Genomic DNA, 7,511 nt, shown 5'->3' with positions numbered 1-7,511 from the left:
ACAGTCGCGTACACTTCGGAAGTTCAGAAAACAAACTGTCGCAAATTCTCGACTTGTCAGAACGTCAGACCTAGAAAGTGCGGGGCGTTAATAACAAAGTCAAATCTGTTAGATATTTCTTAGTGTCTCCGATTTAATCCACAGCTACAATACGTTAATATGCTTGCAGATATTTCAACATATCAGATATATCAACATTTACAAACAAAACTTACTCCCTTCTACTAAGTGTAGAATTGACCTTGAAAAGTTAGTCCCGAACAGCAGAATGAATTTGTTCCTGCTTTATACATGTGTGTAGCCAAAACCTTGGGACTTTTAAGAGCTCTTACTACATTTGTGGTGTGTACACAACAGCTAGACGTAAAACTAGGCAAAGACTTGTTACTTTTTACTAGTAATTCAACCCATTTTCTTCGTTTTAAAAAGAGAAAACAAATTTTCTTACCTAGTTCACGGACTGGAACTTGTCATCTGTGTGGAACCCGTGTCCATGGTAACCAGGGTAAACAGAACGAAAAATCGAACGTAAGGAGGAATGATCCTGGATTGTCTCTGTTAGAACTGAAAGAAATTGTCCCAAACAAATATTGCGTTGGCTTATTTCTAAGGTTTAAGCCCCTCTTTAGACTTTAGACTGTTGTTTGTGAACGGGCAGAGGTAATCTACTTGACTTGATCTTTTTGATTGTACACATAAGAACATGTTAGCATTTTTTTTAATACAACGATCGTTTCATCATTCCTGTTCGGTACCGCGGATGACCACAAGAATAACAACCGGGTTGTGGCGGTGAATAAACTTGGTACTATCTCCCCATTAAACGACAATTCGATATTGTAAACAGGCCCATAAAGAAGGTTGGATAGTTATATCAACTAGAAGATAGACTTTTCTATTCCCCCAGCAAGCTGTCTGCAAAATAGTCAAGCCGCTCCGCGTTCATGGAATGGACTACTTTCTCTCGCGGGATGGCTAGAAAAAGCAATACTCTGTATAATCCATGAAACTATTATAATGTTAACAAATTATGAGTCGGTAGATGAGTCACTGACCACCATTGTTACGCTAAAATTCGTTTTTTTTTCAATTTACATAAACCAAACATTGATACCTGCCGCCAACCCCGGAATAGGCAAAGATGGGCGATATCCTTGGTGCTGATTCGACATCTCAGTGTTGCACCTGCTGCTCTTGAGAAAGACGCTGGGTGGTGCTTTTTCACCAATGAGTATTTTCACCATATTGATAAGATGATGCTATTTACACTGCTCCAAGACATGAAAATATTGAGCATTCTTCCAGCCTTTCCACGTAGATGTATGTAAAAGTGTCTACTCAAGTGTTGAAAGTAACGCACATTTTGTTTGAAATTTCGGAAGTCCGATCGTAAGGGGTCGCTTTTTTGCGGTTACCGAAGGGTTCGCTTAGCGGTTAGCGGTTATCCCCCAGGTAAGCCTTCATTCGTATGTAGAAAAGTTACAAAGTAATTTTGGGTACTCAAATCACTTTTTACCTTTTGCCCACGGGTTTTACTTTGATATTCAAGAGTTGAAAGTAACGCACATTTTGTTTGAAATTTCGGAAGTCCGATCGTAAGGGGTCGCTTTTTTGCGGTTACCGAAGGGTTCGCTTAGCGGTTAGCGGTAATCCCCCAGGTGAGCCTTCATTCGTATGTAGAAAAGTTACAAAGTAATTTTGGGTACTCAAATCACTTTTTACCTTTTGCCCACGGGTTTTACTATGATACTCAAGTGTTGAAAGTAACGCACATTTTGTTTGAAATTTCGGAAGTCCGATCGTAAGGGGTTACCGAAGGGTTCGCTTAGCGGTTAGCGGTTATCCCCCAGGTCAGCCTTCATTCGTATGTAGAAAAGATACAAAGTAATTTTGGGTACTCAAATCACTTTTTACCTTTTGCCCACGGGTTTTCTCATGATACTCAAGTGTTGAAAGTAACGCACATTATGTTTGAAATTTCGGAAGTCCGATCGTAAGGGGTCGCTTTTTTGCGGTTACCGAAGGGTTCGGTTAGCGGTTTTCCCCCAGGTGAGCCTTCATTCGTATGTAGAAAAGTTACAAAGTAATTTTGGGTACTCAAATCACTTTTTACCTTTCGCCCACGGGTTTTACTTTGCTATTCAAGAGTTGAAAGTAACGCACATTTTGTTTGAAATTTCGGAAGTCCGATCGTAAGGGGTCGCTTTTTTGCGGTTACCGACTGGTTCGCTTAGCGGTTAGCGGTTATCCCCCAGGTGAGCCTTCATTCGTATGTAGAAAAGTTACAAAGTAATTTTGGGTACTCAAATCACTTTTTACCTTTTGCCCACGGGTTTTACTTTGACATTCAAGAGTTGAAAGTAACGCACATTTTGTTTGAAATTTCGGAAGTCCGATCGTAAGGGGTCGCTTTTTTGCGGTTACCGAAGGGTTCGCTTAGCGGTTAGCGGTTATCCCCCAGGTGAGCCTTCATTCGTATGTAGAAAAGTTACAAAGTAATTTTGGGTACTCAAATCACTTTTTACCTTTTGCCCACGGGTTTTACTATGATACTCAAGTGTTGAAAGTAACGCACATTTTGTTTGAAATTTCAGAAGTCCGATCGTAAGGGGTCGCTTTTTTACGGTTACCGAAGGGTTCGCTTAGCGGTTAGCGGTAATCCCCCAGGTGAGCCTTCATTCGTATGTAGAAAAGTTACAAAGTAATTTGGGGTACTCAAATCACTTTTTACCTTTTGCCCACGGGTTTTACTATGATATTCAAGTGTTGAAAGTAACGCACATTTTGTTTGAAATTTCGGAAGTCCGATCGTAAGGGGTCGCTTTTTTGCGGTTACCGAAGGGTTCGCTTAGCGGTTAGCGGTAATCCCCCAGGTGAGCCTTCATTCGTATGTAGAAAAGTTACAAAGTAATTTTGGGTACTCAAATCACTTTTTACCTTTTGCCCACGGGTTTTACTTTGATATTCAAGTGTTGAAAGTAACGCACATTTTGTTTGAAATTTCGGAAGTCCGATCGTAAGGGGTCGCTTTTTTGCGGTTACCGAAGGGTTCGCTTAGCGGTTAGCGGTAATCCCCCAGGTGAGCCTTCATTCGTATGTAGAAAAGTTACAAAGTAATTTTGGGTACTCAAATCACTTTTTACCTTTTACCCACGGGATTTACTATGATACTCAAGTGTTGAAAGTAACGCACATTTTGTTTGAAATTTCGGAAGTCCGATCGTAAGGGGTCGCTTTTTTGCGGTTACCGAAGGGTTCGCTTAGCGGTTAGCGGTTATCCCCCAGGTGAGCCTTCATTCGTATGTAGAAAAGTTACAAAGTAATTTTGGGTACTCAAATCACTTTTTACCTTTTGCCCACGGGTTTTACTTTGATATTCAAGTGTTGAAAGTAACGCACATTCTGTTTGAAATTTCGGAAGTCCGATCGTAAGGGGTCGCTTTTTTGCGGTTACCGAAGGGTTCGCTTAGCGGTTAGCGGTTATCCCCCAGGTGAGCCTTCATTCGTATGTAGAAAAGTTACAAAGTACTTTTGGGTACTCAAATCACTTTTTACCTTTTGCCCACGGGTTTTACTATGATATTCAAGAGTTGAAAGTAACGCACATTTTGTTTGAAATTTTGGAAGTCCGATCGTAAGGGGTCGCTTTTTTGCGGTTACCGAAGGGTTGGCTTAGCGGTTAGCGGTTATCCCCCAGGTGAGCCTTCATTCGTATGCAGAAAAGTTAGAAAGCAATTTTGGGTACTCAAATCACTTTTTACCTTTTGCCCACGGGTTTTACTATGATACTCAAGTGTTGAAAGTAACGCACATTTTGTTTGAAATTTCGGAAGTCCGATCGTAAGGGGTTACCGAAGGGTTCGCTTAGCGGTTAGCGGTTATCCCCCAGGTGAGCCTTCATTCGTATGTAGAAAAGTTACAAAGTAATTTTGGGTACTCAAATCACTTGTTATCTTTTGCCCACGGGTTTTACTATGACATTCAAGTGTTGAAAGTAACGCACATTTTGTTTGAAATTTCGGAAGTCCGATCGTAAGGGGTCGCTTTTTTGCGGTTACCGAAGGGTTCGCTTAGCGGTTAGCGGTTATCCCCCAGGTGAGCCTTCATTCGTATGTAGAAAAGTTACAAAGTAATTTTGGGTACTCAAATCACTTTTTACCTTTTGCCCACGGGTTTTACTGTGATATTCAAGTGTTGAAAGTAACGCACATTTTGTTTGAAATTTCGGAAGTCCGATCGTAAGGGGTCGCTTTTTTGCGGTTACCGAAGGGTTCGCTTAGCGGTTAGCGGTTATCCCCCAGGTGAGCCTTCATTCGTATGTAGAAAAGTTACAAAGTAATTTTGGGTACTCAAATCACTTTTTACCTTTTGCCCACGGGTTTTACTATGATATTCAAGTGTTGAAAGTAACGCACATTTTGTTTGAAATTTCGGAAGTCCGATCGTAAGGGGTCGCTTTTTTGCGGTTACCGAAGGGTTCGCTTAGCGGTTAGCGGTTATCCCCCAGGTGAGCCTTCATTCGTATGTAGAAGAGTTACAAAGTAATTTTGGGTACTCAAATCACTTTTTACCTTTTGCCCACGGGTTTTACTATGATATTCAAGTGTTGAAAGTAACGCACATTTTGTTTGAAATTTCGGAAGTCCGATCGTAAGGGGTCGCTTTTTTGCGGTTACCGAAGGGTTCGCTTAGCGGTTAGCGGTTATCCCCCAGGTGAGCCTTCATTCGTATGTAGAAAAGTTACAAAGTGATTTGGGGTACTCAAATCACATTTTACCTTTTGCCCACGGGTTTCACTTTGATATTCAAGTGTTGAAAGTAAACGCACATTATGTTTGAAATTTCGGAAGTCCGATCGTAAGGGGTCACTTTTTTGCGGTTACCGAAGGGTTCGCTTAGCGGTTAGCGGTTATCCCCCAGGTGAGCCTTCATTCGTATGTAGAAAAGTTACAAAGTAATTTTGGGTACTCAAATCACTTTTTTACCTTTTGCCCACGGGTTTTACTATGATACTCAAGTGTTGAAAGTAACGCACATTTTGTTTGAAATTTCGGAAGTCCGATCGTAAGGGGTCGCTTTTTTGCGGTTACCGAAGGGTTCGCTTAGCGGTTAGCGGTTATCCCCCAGGTGAGCCTTCATTCGTATGTAGAAAAGTTACAAAGTAATTTTGGGTACTCAAATCACTTTCTACCTTTTGCCCACGGGTTTTACTTTGATATTCAAGTGTTGAAAGTAACGCACATTATGTTTGAAATTTCGGAAGTCCGATCGTAAGGGGTCGCTTTTTTGCGGTTACCGAAGGGTTCGCTTAGCGGTTAGCGGTTATCCCCCAGGTGAGCCTTCATTCGTATGTAGAAAAGTTACAAAGTAATTTTGGGTACTCAAATCACTTTTTACCTTTTGCCCACGGGTTTTACTATGATATTCAAGTGTTGAAAGTAACGCACATTTTGTTTGAAATTTCGGAAGTCCGATCGTAAGGGGTCGCTTTTTTGCGGTTACCGAAGGGTTCGCTTAGCGGTTAGCGGTTATCCCCCAGGTGAGCCTTCATTCGTATGTAGAAAAGTTACAAAGTAATTTTGGGTACTCAAATCACTTTTTACCTTTTGCCCACGGGTTTTACTTTGATATTCAAGTGTTGAAAGTAACGCACATTATGTTTGAAATTTCGGAAGTCCGATCGTAAGGGGTCGCTTTTTTGCGGTTACCGAAGGGTTCGCTTAGCGGTTAGCGGTTATCCCCCAGGTGAGCCTTCATTCGTATGTAGAAAAGTTACAAAGTAATTTGGGGCACTCAAATCACTTTTTACCTTTTGCCCACGAGATTTAATTTGACATTCAAGTGTTGAAAAGTACGCACATTTTGTTTGAAATATCGGAAGTCCGATCGTAAGGGCTCGCTTTTTTGCGGTTACCGAAAGGTTCGCTTAGCGGTTAGCGGTTTTCCCCCAGGGGAGCCCCTCATTCGTATGTAGAAAAGTTTCAAAGTAATTTTGGGTACTCAAATCACTTTTTTCCTTTTGCCCACGGGTTTTACTATGATATTCAAGTGTTGAAAGTAACGCACATTTTGTTTGAAATTTCGGAAGTCCGATCGTAAGGGGTCGCTGTTTTGCGATTACCGAAGGGTTCGCTTAGCGGTTAGCGGTTATCCCCCAGGTGAGCCTTCATTCGTATGTAGAAAAGTTACAAAGTAATTTTGGGTACTCAAATCACTTTTTACCTTTTGCCCACGGGTTTTACTATGATATTCAAGTGTTGAAAGTAACGCACATTATGTTTGAAATTTCGGAAGTCCGATCGTAAGGGGTCGCTTTTTTGCGGTTACCGAAGGGTTCGCTTAGCGGTTAGCGGTTATCCCCCAGGTGAGCCTTCATTCGTATGTAGAAAAGTTACAAAGTAATTTGGGGTACTCAAATCACTTTTTACCTTTTGCCCACGGGTTTTACTATGATATTCAAGTGTTGAAAGTAACGCACATTTTGTTTGAAATTTCGGAAGTCCGATCGTAAGGGGTCACTTTTTTGCGGTTACCGAAGGGTTCGCTTAGCGGTTAGCGGTTATCCCCCAGGTGAGCCTTCATTCGTATGTAGAAAAGTTACAAAGTAATTTTGGGTACTCAAATCACTTTTTACCTTTTGCCCACGGGTTTTACTATGATATTCAAGTGTTGAAAGAAACGCACATTATGTTTGAAATTTTGGAAGTCCGATCGTAAGGGGTCGCTTTTTTGCGGTTACCGAAGTGTTCGCTTAGCGGTTAGCGGTTATCCCGCAGGTGAGCCTTCATTCGTATGTAGAAAAGTTACAAAGTAATTTTGGGTACTCAAATCACTTTTTACCTTTTGCCCACGGGTTTTACTATGATATTCAAGTGTTGAAAGTAACGCACATTTTGTTTGAAATTTCGAAAGTCCGATCGTAAGGGGTCGCTTTTTTGCGGTTACCACAGGGTTCGCTTAGCGGTTAGCGGTTATCCCCCAGGTGAGCCTTCATTCGTATGTAGAAAAGTTACAAAGTAATTTTGGGTACTCAAATCACTTTTTACCTTTTGCCCACGGGTTTTACTATGATATTCAAGTGTTGAAAGTAACGCACATTTTGTTTGAAATTTCGGAAGTCCGATCGTAAGGGAACGCTTTTTTGCGGTTACCGAAGGGTTCGCTCAGCGGTTAGCGGTTATCCCCCAGGTGAGCCTTCATTCGTATGTAGAAAAGTTACAAAGTAATTTTGGGTACTCAAATCACTTTTTACCTTTTGCCCACGGGTTTTACTATGATATTCAAGTGTTGAAAGTAACGCACATTATGTTTGAAATTTCGGAAGTCCGATCGTAAGGGGTCGCTTTTTTGCGGTTACCGAAGGGTTCGCTTAGCGGTTAGCGGTTATCCCCCAGGTGAGCCTTCATTCGTATGTAGAACAGTTACAAAGTAATTTTGGGTACTCAAATCACTTTTTACCTTTTGCCCACGGGTTTTACTATGATATTCAAGTGTTGAAAGTAACGCACATT

Source organism: Branchiostoma floridae, unplaced genomic scaffold (genome assembly GCF_000003815.2).
Source record: "Branchiostoma floridae strain S238N-H82 unplaced genomic scaffold, Bfl_VNyyK Sc7u5tJ_1465, whole genome shotgun sequence".
Taxonomy (NCBI): domain Eukaryota; kingdom Metazoa; phylum Chordata; class Leptocardii; order Amphioxiformes; family Branchiostomatidae; genus Branchiostoma; species Branchiostoma floridae.
The sequence above is the reverse complement of the archived record's forward strand: the minus strand, read 5'-3'. Positions refer to the sequence as shown.